This window comes from Oncorhynchus masou, chromosome 24 (genome assembly GCF_036934945.1).
Source record: "Oncorhynchus masou masou isolate Uvic2021 chromosome 24, UVic_Omas_1.1, whole genome shotgun sequence".
NCBI lineage: Eukaryota > Metazoa > Chordata > Actinopteri > Salmoniformes > Salmonidae > Oncorhynchus > Oncorhynchus masou.
In genome coordinates, this window is record NC_088235.1 from 61,125,204 (window position 1) to 61,141,231 (window position 16,028).

The following is a 16,028-nucleotide window of genomic DNA, read 5'->3' on the forward strand; positions in this document are numbered from 1 at the left end:
ATGAGGGCTGAGGAAATGAAATTATTTTGAGGAAACACCGGTTGCAAGCTTTGGCTCTACTGTAACACCCCATGGAGTATACACGCATCACGTGGATCTTACACCCATCTTATCCTACCTGTATATTCTCAAAGTTGTCTCTATTTCTCTCCTCCCTCCCTCTCGATCTCTCTCTCTCCTCCCTGGCCACAGAGACACGGCTCTCCTGTCATCCTCAACTCCCAGAGAGAGAGGGACATCTGTGAAAACTCCATACACATGGCCACCATGACCGGAAATAAAATAAACCCTGCTCTCACAAAGCCACCCGTAAGCCTCTGCGAGCCCATCTCTCCATCTCTCCTTTTCTGGCTCCCTCCCTCCCTCCCTCTCTTTACTTATTTTTTATGCTCCCTCTCTCCTACACACTGTAAACTCTTTCCTTCTCACCCTGTCTCCATCGCTCTCGCCCCATTCCTCTCCCTCTATCCCACAGACCTCCCTGAAACATAGTGGTTTCTTGTCTTAAATACTGGCTATCAAATCATAACTGTCAGATCATGGAAGAAAAATACAAAACAAAGCTATTAATTCCTCCCCATGACACTAACACCCCCGATTTGGGCCAAGCTGTCCCATTATGAGTGGACTGTAGCAATGTCTCATTAGTATGTGTTGATATTACTGTGTGAGTGTTCACTTGTTGTTAGAGTGTGTTGACAATACTAAATCTGTATTTACCCTGGACTGTCACAGTGTGATAATGGGGTTGATGGGATGTGCACTGTGTGTTGACAGGATATGTTGAGAGCTGTGTCTGCGAGTGTGTGTTGAGCCTGTGCATATACTGTGTCAGAAAGTGTGTACGCGTGCAAATGTGTGTGCGTTGCGACAGTGCATTCTTTTTCAGTGTGTGTTGCCAGTATTAGAGAATGGAATGGGTTCTAGACCTGGAATAGGGTTCCGTGGATGTGATGGCTGCCCGGTCCCTGGGTTCTAGGTCCGGGTTCCAGAGGCAGGTCCTCCAAAAGGGTCTGGAGGGTGGAGATGGACCTGGGTTACCATGACGAACGGGGCCAGGGACCGGGCAGCCATCTCAAGGGTCTGGTAGACCACAGAACAACACACCTGGAACACACAAACTACAGACAACGCAGGTTAGAGAAAAGGGATTCTAGCAAATACAAATGTATTGGTTGCATACACATTTAGAAAATGTTATATTATATAACATATACACACAGTTGAAATCAGAAGTTTACATACACTTAGGTTGAGTCACGAAAACTCATTTCTCAACCACTCCACACATTTCTTGTTAACAAACCATAGTTTTGGCAAGTCGGTTAGGACATCTACTTTGTGCATGACAAGTCATTTTTTCCAACAATTGTTTACATACAGATTATTTCACTTATAATTTTCTGTATCACAATTCCAGTGTGTCAAAAGTTTACATACACTAAGTTGCCTGTGCCTTTAAACAGATTGGAAAATTCCAGGAAAGGATGTCATGGCTTTAGGAGCTTCTGATTGGTTAATTGACATAATTTGAGTCAATTGTAGGTGTACCTGTGGATGTATTTCAAGGCCTACCTTCAAACTCAGTGCCTCTTTGCTTGACATCATGGTGAAATCAAAACACATCAGCCAAGACCTCAGAAAAAAATAATTGTAGACCTCCACAAGCTTGGTTCATCCTTGGGAGCAATTTCCAAAACGCCTGAAAGTACCACGTTAATTTGTAAAAACAACAGTACGCAAAGATAAACACCATGGGACCACGCAGCCGTCATACTGCTCAGGAAGGAGACGCGTTCCGTCTCCTAGAGATGAACATACTTTGGTGCGAAAAGTGCAATCCCAGAACAGGATTGACCTTGTGAAAATGCTGGAGGAAACAGGTACAAAAGTATCTATATCCACAGTAAAACGAGTCCTATATCAACAAATCCTGAAAGGCCGCTCAGCAAGGAAGAAGCCACTGCTCCATAACCACCATAAAAAAAAGCCAGGCTACGGTTTGCAACTGCACATGTGAACAAAGATCGTACTTTTTGGAAAAATGTCCTCTAGTCCGATGAAAAAAAAAATTACTTCTTGGCCAATGACCTTTGCTATGTTTGGAGGAAAAAGGGGAGGCTTGCAAGCCGAAGAACAGCATCCCAACCGTGACGCACAGAGGTGGCAGCATCATGTTGTGGGGATGCTTTGCTGCAGGAGGGACTGGTGTACTTCACAAAATAGACAGCATCATGAGGACTGAAAATTATGTGGATATATTGAAACGACATCTCAAGACATCAGTCAGGAAGTTAAAGCTTGGTAGCAAATCGGTCTTCCAAATGGACAATGACCCCAAGCATACTTCCAAGAGGTCTGGATTTGGAGTCACACTCAAAATTATAGTGGAAAACCACACTACAGGCTGATCCAAAATTGATGTAATGTCCTTACAACAAGTCAAAATGAGGCTCCACGAGGGGCCTGTGTGGCAGGCTGACTACCTGTTACGTGAGTGCAGCAAGAAGCCAAGGTAAGTTGCTAGCTAGCATAAAACTTATCTTATAAAAAACAAATCAACCTTAACATAATCACTAGTTAACTACACATGGTTGATGATATTACTAGTTTATCTAGTGTGTCCTGCGTTGCATATAATCGATGCGGTGCCCATTAATTTCTCATCAAATCACAGCCTACTCCTCCAAACGGATGATGATTAAACAAGCGCATTCGCGAAAAAAGCACTGTCGTTGCACCAATGTGTACCTAACCATAAACATCAATGCCTTTCTTAAAATCAATCAAGTACATATTTTTAAACCTGCATACTTAGTTAATACTGCCTGCTAACATGACTTTCTTTTAACTAGGGAAATTGTGTCACTCATCTTGTGTTCCGTGCAAGCAGAGTCAGGGTATTGCAGCAGTTTGGGCCACCTGGCTCGTTGTGAACTGTGTGAAGACCATTTATTCCGAACAAAGACCGTAATTTGTCATAATTGTATATAATTATGACATAACATTGAAGGTTGTACAATGTAACAGCAATATTTAGACTTAGGGATGCCACCCGTTCGATAAAATAAGGAACGGTTCCATATTTCACCGAAAGAATAAACGTTTTGTTTTCGAAATGATAGTTCATTAATATGGTCAAATCCGGAAACTAAGGCTCGTATTTCTGTGTTATGTTATAATTAAGTCTATGATTTGATATTTGATAGAGCAGTTTGACTGAGCGGTGGTAGGCAGCAGCAGGCTCGTAAGCATTCATTCAAACAGCACTTTTGTGTGTTTGCCAGCAGCTCTTCGTTGTGCTTCAAGCATTGAGCGGTTTGACTTCAAGCCTATCATCTCCCGAGATTAGGCTGGTGTTACCGATGTGAAATGGCTAGCTAGTTAGCGGGGTGCACGCTAATAGTGTTTCAAATCGGTGACAGCACTCGCTCTGAGACCTTGAAGTAGTTGTTCCCCTTGTTCTGCAAGGGACCACAGCATTTGTGGAGCAATGGATAACGATGCTTCGAGGGTGTCTGTTTTTGATGTGTTCCTGGTTCGAGCCTAGGTAGGGGCGAGGAGAGGGACGGAAACTATACTGTTTCACTGGCAATACTAAAGTGCATATAATAATCCAATAGTCAAAGGTATATGAAATACAAATGGTATAGAGATAAATAGTCCTATAATAACTAACTACAACCTAAAACTTCTTACCTGGGAATATTGAAGACTCGTGTTAAAAGGAACCATCAGCTTTCATATGTTCTCATGTTCTGAGCAAGGAACTTAAACGTTAGCTTTTTTACATGGCACATACTGCACTTTTACTTTCTTCTCCAACACTGTGTTTTTGCATTATTTAAACCAAATTGAATATGTTTCATTATTTATTTGAGTCTAAATTGATTTTATTGATGTATTATATTAAGTTAAAATAAAAGTGTTCATTCAGTATTGTTGTAATTGTCATTATTACAAATAAAAAAGTAAATACAAATTTAAAAAAATGCTTTTTTTTGGTCCCCCAATAATTGGTATCGGCATTGAAAAATCATAATCGGTCGACCTCTAGTGCACACCTCCTGAGTTGGACTAAAGTCGGACTCCAAATATCTCTTCTCCGCTGGTGGCGTCTTGGAACAGCCTCTGGGATAAGTGGAATTGCCTTGGGGGTTACGAACAAAGGATCAAATTTTAGGAAAGTCGTATTTATGGTCAAAATGCTGGTGAGTTACAGCTGCTCTAATATCTAAAGGTTCTTTCCAGCTGTATGTCAGAATGCAAAAAGTGTTCTGAGCTAATAATGTGAGAAATAACACTTTTTTTAATACTGCAAAGTTGCTTAGGAGCCAGTCGACCATGTTTGTCGGCGTCATCTTGTCCTATGAAAGCCCGCACACCTACACCCACACAGCTTTGTTTTAGTGAAACTTCACGACTGTTTGGAGTTTAAAAACATTTACCATTAGAAATCCAATATTCCCTAACCCCTAAAACTAAACCTAACCCTTAAGCTTAAAATTGCATTTGAACAAATTCAGGGCCTGAAAAAAGTTCTGACTTTTCAAAAAAAAAAAGTGATTGTTTTCCTACCTTTTCAGGACATTCGGGTGAATTGTTAGAACATTGGGGTTCTGATAATGTAGGAAAACAAGAACACACACACACACACACACACACAAACTTCCCTGTGTTTGGGTGAATAGTATATTGTAGGAGAACAACTTGTTCCAAAACTCCAAACAAATTAGTGGACTGATATCCGAGTCTGAATATACAGCACACCTATTCAAATAGTTATCAGGGAAGTAGGATGACCTTTCACCTACACACACACAGTCCTCTACTGTATTATACTGTACATGGAGGTGTAAGGGGACGTGGTCACTGGTCAGTCACCCTTATTAACACCTGCTAAAATTAGCCTTGTTTACAAGTGACTGTCTGTTTGTCCCACTCTAATGTCACAACAAAACTGGCATGGAGGCAGAGTGGGTTGGACCTGGGTGAGATGTTTGAGGGAGGTGGGAATAAGGGCCTTTTGGCTGACTGAGGACCGATTGATAGACTAACTAACTGACTAACAAAAGTTAATTTACATTAAGACAGACAGAGAGACATTGTCACGCCCTGATCAGTTTTCACCTGTCTTTGTGATTGTCTCCACCCACCTCCAGGTGTCACCTGTTTTCCTATTAGTCCCTGGGTACTTATTCCTGTGTTCCCTGCTCATCTTTTACCAGTTCATCTTGTTTGTTAAGTCAACCAGCGTGTTTTTTCCCGGTCTCCTGTTTTTTCCTCTGAACCCTCCTGCCTGACCATACTGCCTGCCCTGACCTCGAGCCTGCCTGACCATACTGCCTGACCTGACCTCGAGCCTGCCTGACCATACTGCCTGCCCTGACCACGAGCCTGCCTGACCATACTGCCTGCCCTCCTGACCATACTGCCTGCCCTGACCTCGAGCCTGCCTGACCATACTGCCTGCCCTGACCCTCAGGCCTGCCTGACCATACTGCCTGCCCTGACCTCGAGCCTGCCTGACCATACTGCCTGCTCTGACCTCGAGCCTGCCTGACCATACTGCCTGCCCATACTGCCTGCCCTGACCACGAGCCTGCCTGACCTGACCTTGAGCCTGCCTGACCATACTGCCTGCCCTGACCTCGAGCCTGCCTGACCATACTGCCTGCCCTGACCTCGAGCCTGCCTGACCATACTGCCTGCCCTGACCTCGAGCCTGCCTGCCACTCTGTAACTCCTGGACTCTGACCTGGTTTTGATCTTTTGCCTGTCCACCCCTTGGATTGTAATAAAATATCAGAGACTCTGACCATCTGCCTTTCGTGTCTGCATCCGAGTCTCGCCTTGTGCCCTTACAGACATGGCCTCTGCGTATTGTCTGAATAGTGAGAAATCAGGCTCACTAGGGCTTTTCAGCATATCATTCCCCAGCCAACACTCTGGACCATCACATGGAACATGTTTACACACACACACACACACACACACACTCTTCATTCTCCTCCGCAAGCCTGGGGCAGTGGGGGTAAGAGTTTGGGGTAGGAGGAGGGTTGAGGAGGGAGAGGAAATTAAGAGGTGAGGGGTAGGAAAGGGATGTATGGGTGAAAAATAAGCAGGGGGGAAAAACTAGAAGAGGGAGGAAAGGCAATAGTTATGGGGTAGGACAGTTAGGGGTGAGGGAAGGGAACTTGAGGGTGAGGTTGGGGAGGAGGGGTGAGGTGATTGTGACGTTGTCTGTTTGCGTCCTGGGCCTTCGTGTGTGTCATATTATCTGTGTGTGTGTGTGTGTGTGTGTGTTTTTTTACGGGGCCTTAGAGGAGCTGAGTGCTTTACAAGCGGCCCTCGCCATGCCGCTCTGCTCTGGAAACTCCGGCGGGCTGTTCCAGAACAACAACAGCAGAGGAGCGTCAATCCATCACCGCGGCTTAAGGAACGGAATGTCAAAATGAAGATGCTCTGCTACTTGGAGCTTTAGCTTGGCCTGGAGGGCTGGAAGACATGTTTACAACACCCACAACTGCTCCTCCGCCCTTTCTCTATGATACATGAGCACACACACACACACACACAATCCTCCAACAATCAATTGGGGTTCCAGTGATACTGCTCTACTTACAGAGAAGGAAACACCCCTGAGGGATGTAAACAGTCAAATGTCTTTGATTAAATATTGCCTGTTGAAATGGCCCACTCTCAATGGCCCTGTTTCACCATATAAATAAGAACCCATTTGTTTGGACATTCGTGAAACACAATTGAGAACTGTGTACTCGCCGATAAATATTTTTACATCCAAAGCCACAATAACAAAAAAAGACATGGCATGATCCAACACCAATAGTCTAGAGGGCAACATGACCTTATATACTCCGTGTGTAAGAAGAGGGAGCGAGCGAGAGAGAGGGGGAGAGAGAGTGAATGGAAGAGATAATAAGGGATGGACAAGGGGAGCCTGTTTAGACACAGAACACAACCTCTCAACAAATGGTCCTTCACCTGCTGTGTTATAACTCCCAGACAAACAGAACACAGAGGCCCTGTGTCAGAGAAAACAGTTATCATTCCTCTGCTCTCAACTGCCACACACACACAGTATCATCTAATGGCCAACCACCCTGCCCCATCAACCCCCCCAGCCCCATTTGAGCCCCATATGTTAACTATCAGTGCTAATTTGTCTCATTAAAACTCTTTGGAGAGGAAGTGACAGTTTGTAGGGTGTAATTTTAGAAACAGGGCCGTCCGAAGCTGTCTCTAGGGGGTCACGGAGAGGGACCTGCGCTACCCGCCAGCCCAGAGGAGGTTAAGGCTAGAGTGGGCATCTGGGGCTCATTGGGATCTGGTTTCCTCCCCAACGAATGTCTCTCTACCGTGTTAACACTAAACTAGATCAACTCTGAGCCGTAATGGAGTCCGTCAGGAAGGAATTGGCACAGTTAAATAATGACTGTTACGGTGAAATGGGATAGCCAGAAGAGGGACGGGAGCAGAGGGAGAAACAAAGAGGAGGTTGGAGGGAGTGAGGGAGGAAGACACGCACAGAGATGCTTGGTCTGGATAGTGGAAAAACGATAAACGGTATCAGGTTAGTCAGAAGCAGTGCCAGTCTGCCAAGGGCACAGAGAAAAAGAGAGAGAGAGAGAGAGAGAGAGACAGATAACGAAAACAGCCTGTTCATCTTTCACAGATGGAGGGAGTCACGGGGGAAATACTGCGACCCCAACACACAGCTGATCTCGGTCTAGTTATCACGATCATCGTCGTGGTCATCGTCGTCACCCTTACAGACGAGAAGCATTGCAAAACCTGAGCCGATAGCTCTCTCGCATTCCTCTGTCAGCCAGAGGTGAATCAGAGGAAGGGAGCTGGGGATGAGAAGGATGGAGGGAGATCGAGATGAAAAGGTGGATTAGGACTGCTGAGCTGTTCTGCCACAGTGGGGATAAGTCCTGGAGGTAGAGACGTAGAGGGGGGGGGGGGGACAGATACTTATCTCCCTCCCAGACACGTCCACACGCGCCTGATTTGTGGGGGGGGGGGGGGGGTAGAAGCAGAGAGAGGAAAAGACAGAAAAAAGGCCAGAGTCTGAGCAGCCAGGGCGCTGCTATATTTAACATCCCCAACATATGGGCTTAATTTGGGTGGATGTGCGCTGCATACCTCCACTGACAAGAACCAGCCAGCACTCTGAACCTAGAGCAGTTAACCCCCGCAGTAACAGACCAGACCAGCCATACACACACACCCCTCCATCATCCCTTTACCTCTATCCATCAGGCAGCATAGAGAGCTGGGTCAGAGAGGCGACTGAGCACATCATTTATACATTATATTGAGGGGGGGGGGGGGGAATGTGGGTCCTAAAAAACACAAAATGTCTGTTTAAATAATTTAAGAGCTACACCATAAAACATAACAAAATGAGATCCTACTCAGAGTAAAGCAGCTTGGCCTGGGCTCTCTTAGGGGTTATTAATAGGTCATCACTCATTAGCTAGCTTTTCCTCATTCTGTTACAGTAAAACTGCTGAGGAGTGGACGGTACGTGTGTGGGAAGATCACAATTGAATACTCCCTCCTGTCGTCTCTCCTTTGTCTCTTTCTCAAAAGCCATTGGAGAAAGCCAGAGGTCCCTCTCCTCCCTCTATCCCAGGCACACAAGCACACACAGCCGTGCTTCCCATCCTCCTCCTCCTCCTCTTCTCTCTGCCTACTAATAGTCTAAGGGAGTGGGGGGGGGGGATGTTTTAAATGACATTGGGACCGTTAACGTTTAGAGAAAAAAAAATCCCTAACCGAAAACCACTAACAGATCCCGATAACAATCATAAAAGGGGAAAAATACAAAAACGTAACAAATACCTAATGCAACAATGCTGTTCCGTTCGTAGGAGGAGATATGCATCTTTCAAATTATTTGCCAGCACAACCGCAGGTAATCGCCGTTAACAGTTGGAAATATTCCAGAGTGAGACAGCGGCGAAGTCCTGTACGGCAATGCTTTGAAAAGGTTAAATGAGGTGGTGGGGAAATAAATGCTAACTTGGCAAGGTGGAATTGAGCGACAGAGGCAGCACAGGTGCCAAAGCTTAACCATCTGAAACGGAGTCACCGTGAGACCCAACCGGTTGCTAGCAGCAGAGCGACAAGGGACACCGTGAGACCCAACCGGTTGCTAGCAGCAGATCGATAAGGGACAGCGTGAGACCCAACCGGTTGCTAGCAGCAGAGCGATAAGGGACAGCGTGAGACCCAACCGGTTGCTAGCAGCAGAGCGATAAGGGACAGCGTGAGACCCAACCGGTTGCTAGCAGCAGAGCGATAAGGGACAGCGTGAGACCCAACCGGTTGCTAGCAGCAGAGCGATAAGGGACAGCGTGAGACCCAACCGGTTGCTAGCAGCAGAGCGATAAGGGACAGCGTGAGACCCAACCGGTTGCTAGCAGCAGAGCGATAAGGGACAGCGTGAGACCCAACCGGTTGCTAGCAGCAGAGCGACAAGGGACACCGTGAGACCCAACCGGTTGCTAGCAGCAGAGCGATAAGGGACAGCGTGAGACCCAACTGGTTGCTAGCAGCAGAGCGATAAGGGACAGCGTGAGACCCAACCGGTTGCTAGCAGCAGAGCGACAAGGGACACCGTGAGACCCAACCGGTTGCTAGCAGCAGAGCGATAAGGGACAGCGTGAGACCCAACCGGTTGCTAGCAGCAGAGCGATAAGGGACAGTGTGAGACCCAACCGGTTGCTAGCAGCAGAGCGACAAGGGACACCGTCAGACCCAACCGGTTGCTAGCAGCAGAGCGATAAGGGACAGCGTGAGACCCAACCGGTTGCTAGCAGCAGAGCGACAAGGGACACCGTGAGACCCAACCGGTTGCTAGTAAATGTAATGTAATGTAAATGTAAATATAATGCTAGCAGCAGAGCGATAAGGGACATGTAAATGTAAATGTAATGCTAGCAGCAGAGCGATAAGGGACAGCGTGAGACCCAACCGGTTGCTAGCAGCAGAGCGACAAGGGACACCGTGAGACCCAACCGGTTGCTAGTAAATGTAATGTAATGTAAATGTAAATGTAATGCTAGCAGCAGAGCGATAAGGGACATGTAAATGTAAATGTAATGCTAGCAGCAGAGCGATAAGGGACAGCGTGAGACCCAACCGGTTGCTAGCAGTAGAGCGACAAGGGACACCATGAGACCCAACCGGTTGCTAGCAGCATAGCAATAAGGGACACCATGAGACCCAACCGGTTGCTAGAAAATCCCAGCGCTGATGACAGAAATGATTGCAGTTGATACGCAGCCATAGTCAAATGGTAGAGCATGTCGACTTCATATCTAGAACCAGACTACAAGATGCCGTGTCGGAAGAAAATGTGTACTGACAACTGAGAACACGGAAGATCGGGACATCGCAGTGATGAACCTACAACGGGATTAACTGCCATCGTTGCTGAGTGGATGGGGTGGGGAGAGAGACAGCAGTAAGGTGAGCGACTTCTGTTAGTTTGCCAGGACCGCGATAGTTTGAACCGCATTGCCCCCTAGCGGTCATACCAATGGTGTATAGGTCATTGGGTCATACGCAGAATTCGCTTAATTTTAGAATATTGTCTTATCGCCCAAACCATTAAAAAAATACCAGTTTAAATGTGAAGAACAATTGTACGCTTGTCACATCCGTATAAGGGAGTACCTCTTCAAAGAGTTTCTTAAATAAGACATCACAGTCTTAGCTTTTTTTATTATTAGGGGGGGGGGGGGGGGCAAGCACTTGTCTTTTCCTACTAGCACTGACAACTTTCTTATTGAAGAAAAATGTACTTATTACGACTGTGATATGTGCTTGTCTCGACTAACCATCTTAAGATAAATGCACTAGCTGCAAGTTGCTGGGCAGGTAGCCTAGTGGTTGGGCCAGTAACCGAAAGGTTGCTGGATAGAATCCCCGAGCTGACAAGGTACAAATCTGCCGATCTGCCCCTGAGCAAGGCAGTTAACCCACTGTACCCAGGGCGCCGTGGATGTCGATTAAGGCAGCCCCCTGCACCTCTCGGATTCAGAGGGGTTGGGTTAAATGTGGAAGACACATTTCAGTTGAAGGCATTCAGTTGCCCAACTGACTAGGTAACCCCCTTTCCTTTCCCTTCTGGATAAGAGTGCCTGCTAAATGACTGATGAGTTTCCAAATATCCACCACACTTATCAAGGTGTAGTACAACCTATGGGAAAGAGGGAGCGAATGCTCCAGCCAATAAATAGGCCTACAGTATTCCATATGTGCACACGCATATCTACACACAAACAAATTCATTGGAATGAATTATTTATTATAATGCCTACTTATCGAAATGTGTGTTGTGTTTCATGTTTTGTATTGTATTGTGTTGTCTGTCGTGTGTTTGCGAAGGAACCCGGGAAGATTAGTCTTGATGTACAACCTGGTATCTTAAATCAACTGAACTGAATAGTGACAGACACACTGAAAAATGACGCTGTACGTTTGCGCTGTACATCCTCATGGAGCTGTTTACGTGACATCGTGACGTTATGTGGTGTTGACTGTGTTTGTTGTGTCTGCTCGGTTTGCTGCTCTCCGCCAGTCCATTTTCCCTATAGTGTCAGAACAGAACGTTCCATTAGGGTGCATCTGACATCAGATTCCCCCACTCTTACTGGCTGATGGTACGAGTCAGGAGGGGGTGGGGGGGGTGGAGAGAGAGGGAATGGGAGTGGCTGTCAGCTCCTGGGCTGTTTTCAGGTGCTACGTTGGAATAATATTTTTTCCATCTTTCCTTCCAGCACCAAGAAGTGAGAAGAATGTGTGAGCCTAACCGCAGTTTCCCTCGTGTCTGCCCGGACCCTCCCGACGCAGCGAGGCAGGAGGAGTAGAGATAAAGGAGTGGGAATCTGGGAACGTCATGAGATGTGGAGACACACAAACTCCCGCTTGCACACACGCAAAACATCTATGCACACACAAACAGCCTCCACACCCGGCTAAATACTGTCCTTTATTGACCAGAAATGAGGTCTACTATATTCTTGGAACTGTTACGGTTGGGGAAAGCTAAACTCAACGTCCCTTTTTCAGGCCTGGTCTTCCAAAGATAATTTTTCCCATGCCTGTTCAATGAACCATAAACAATTAACATGCACCTGTAGAATGGTCGTTAAGGCACTAACAGCTTACAGACGGTAGGCAATTAAGGTCACAGTTATGAAAACTTAGGACACTAAAGAGACCTTTCTACTGACTCTGAAAAACACCAAAAGAAAGATGCCCTGGGTCCCTGCTCATCTGCGTGAACGTGCCTTAGGCATGCTGCAAGGAGACATGAGGACTGCAGATCTGGTCAGGGCAGTAAATAGCAATGTTCGTACTGTGGGATGCCTGAGACAGCACAACAGGGAGACAGGACGGACAGCTGATCGTCCTCGCAGTGGCAGACCACATGTAACAAGACCTGCACAGGATCGGTACATCCGAAAATCACACCTGCGGGACAGGTACAGGATGGCAACAACAACTGCCTGAGTTACACCAGGAATGCACAATCCCTCCATCAGTGCTCAGACAGAGCTTTTAGGCCTGTTGTAAGGCAGGTCCTCATCACCGGCAACAATTTTGCCTATGGGTACAAACCCACCGTCGCTGGACCAGACAGGACTGGCAAAAAGTGCTCTTCACTGACCAGGTTCGGTTTTGTCTCACCAGGGGTGATGGTCGGATTCGTGTTTATCGTCGAAGGAATGAGTGTTACACCTCGGCCTGTACCTCGGCCTGTGCGCGGGAACGATTTGGAGGTGGAGGGTCCGTCATGGTCTGGGGCGGTGTGTCACAGCATCATCGGACTGAGCTTGTTGTCATTACAGGCAATCTCGACACTGTCCGTTACATGGAAGACATCCTCCTCCCTCATGTGGTAACCTTCCTGCAGGCTCATCCTGACATGACCCTCCAGCATGACAATTCCACCAGCCATACTGCTCGTTCTGTGCGTGATTTCCTGCAAGACAGGAATGTCATTGTTCTGCTATGGCCAGCGAAGAGCCTAGATCTCAATCCCATTGAGCACGTCTGGGACCTGTTTGATCGGAGGGTGAGGGCTAGGGCCATTCCCCACAGAAATGTCTGGGAACTTGCAGGTGCCTTGGTGGAAGAGTGTGGTAACATCTCACAGCAAGAACTGGCAAATCTGGTGCAGTCCATGAGGAGGAGATGCAATGCAGTACTTAATGCAGCTGGTGGCCACACCAGATACTGACTGTTCCTTTTGACTTTCACCCCCCCCCTTTGTTCAGGGACACATTACTCCATTTCTGTTAGTCACATGTCTGTGAAACTTGTTCAGTTTATGTTTCAGTTGTTGAATGTCATGTTGATACAAATATTTACACGTTAAGTTTTCTGAAAATAAATGCAGTTGACAGTGAGAGGACATTTATTTTTCTGCTGAGCTTGTTTGGTTAGATGTAGGTAAGTCAATGAGCAGGTATAATACTATCTATCTAATCTGGACAACTATTCACACAGACCAACATACACTGGGTGACCCACCAAGGGATTTTTCAGCCATTGAAATCCTTGTGCAGGCCGCCTAAGCAGGGTTTTACACAGACCAAACTGTGTAAAATAAATATATATACTACATCACCAAAAGTATGTGGAAACCCCTTCAAATTAGTGGATTTGGCTATTTCAGCCACACCCGTTGCTGACAGTTGTATAAAATTGATCACACAGCTATGTAATCGCCATAGACAAACATTGGCAGTAGAATGGCCTTACTGAAGAGCTCAGTGTCTTTCAACATAGCACCATCATAGGATGCCACCTTTCCTACAAGTCGGTTCATCAAATGTCTGTCCCGCTAGAGCTTCTCCGGTCAACTGTAAGTGCTGTTATTGTGAAGTGGAAACATCTAGGAGCAACAATGGCTCAGCCGCGAGGTGGTAGGCCACACAAGCTCACAGAACAAGACCGCCGAGCGCTGAAGCACGTAAAAGTCGTCTGTCCTTGGTTGCAACACTCTTACTACCGAGTTCCAAACTGCCTCTGGAAGTAACGTCAGCACAAGAACTGCTCATCAGGAGCTTCATGAAATGGTTTTCCATGGCTGAGCAGACGCACACAAGCCTAAGATCACCATCACCATGCGCAATACCAAGCGTCGGCTGGAGTGGTATAAAGCTCACCGCCATTGGACTCTGGAGCAGTGGAAACACATTCTCTGAAGTGATGAATCACACTTAACCATGTGGCAGTCCGACAAACTAATCTGGGTTTGGTGGTTTCCAGCAGAACGCTACCTGACCGAATGCATAGTGTCAACTGTAAAGTTTGGTGGAGGAGGATTAATGTTCTGGGGCTGTTTTTCATGGTTCGGGCTAGGCCCCTTAGTTCCAGTGAATGAACATCTTAATGCTACAGCATACAATGACATTCTAGACGATTCTGTGCTTCCAACTTTGTGGCAACAGTTTGGGGAAGACCATTTCCTGTTTCACAAAGCGAGGTCCATACAAAAATGATTTGTCGAGATCAGTGTGGAAACACTTGACTAGCCTGCACAGAATCCTGACCTCAACCCCATCGAACACCTTTTAAATTAATTGGAACGCTGACTGCAAGCCAGGCCTAATCGCCCAACATCAGTGCCCGACCTCACTAATGCTCTTGTGGCTGAATGAAAGCAAATCCCTGCAGCAATGTTCCAACATCTAGTGGAAAGCCTTCCCAGAATAGTGGAGGCTGTGATAGCAGCAAAGGGGGGCGTGTTCAGAACCTTTGCTATGAGACTCAAAATTGAGCTCAGGCGCATCCTGTTTCCATTGATAATCCTTGAGATGTTTCTACAACTTGATTGGAGGCCACCTGTGGTAAATTCAATTGATTGGACATGATTTGTAAAGGCACACACCTGTCTATATAAGGTCCCACAGTTAACAGTGCATGTCAGAGATGAAACCAAGCCATGAGGTCGAAGGAATTGTCCGTAGAGCTCCGAAACAGGATTGTGTCGAGGCACATATCTGGGGAAGGGTACAAAAACAACACAGTGGCCTCCATTACTCTTAAATGGAATAAGGTTGGAATCACCAAGACTCTTTCTAGAGCTGGCCGCCCGGCCAAATTGAGCAATAGGGCGAGAAGGGCCTTGGTCAGGGAGGTGACCAAGAACCTGATGGTCACTCTGACAGAGCTTCAGAGTTCCTCTGTGGAAATGGGAGAACCTTCTGGAAGGACAACCATCTTTGCAGCACTCTACCAATCAGGCCTTTATGGTAGAGTGGCCAGAAACAAGCCATTCCTCAATAATCTGTAATCACTGCCAAAGTTGCTTCAACAAAGTACTGAGTAAAGGGTCTGAATACTTGTGTAAAATGTGATATTTCAGGTTTGTATTTGTAAGACATTTGCTAAAAATAATCCAAACCTGTTTTTGCTTTGTCATTATGGGGTATTGTGTGTAAATTGATAAAAAAAAATGTTTAATAGATTTCAGATTAAGGCTGTAATGTAACAAAATGTGGAAAAGTGAAGGGGTCTGAATACTTTCCGAATGCACTGTATGTAAATGACTGATTTCTGCATTTAATCTTCCACAAATTTGCTAACATTTCTAGCAACAAAATGCTTTCATTATGGGGTAGTGTGCAGAGATGGGAGAGAAAAATATATATGTTCAATACATTTTGAATTCAGGCTGTAACAAAAGTGGAATAAGTCAAGAGGTATTGATACGTTCTGAAGGCGCTGTGTAACGAAACACTTTCAGTGCATGTAAAAAAATATATATTTATATCTATATAAATAAATACATGAGCAATATTGATTTTATTATGTTTGAGCAAAATAACACAGTATTGGCCATGGCAAAATCCATAGAACTGCAAGTTTTGCAGGTCAAAGAAAATTCTCTACAATGACAAAAAAATGGGGGCCTCTAAAATTCCTCAAAAATTCAGCCGCGCCAACGGCCTGAACGTGCTCATTGCCACACCCTACAC

The 16,028-nt window shown here is 46.1% G+C and overlaps 1 pseudogene; it reads right to left on the reverse strand.

The window, feature by feature from the left end:
• The window catches only part of LOC135511415 (uncharacterized), a 112,009-nt pseudogene that overhangs the window by 45,367 nt on the left and 50,614 nt on the right, over nt 1-16,028 (reverse strand).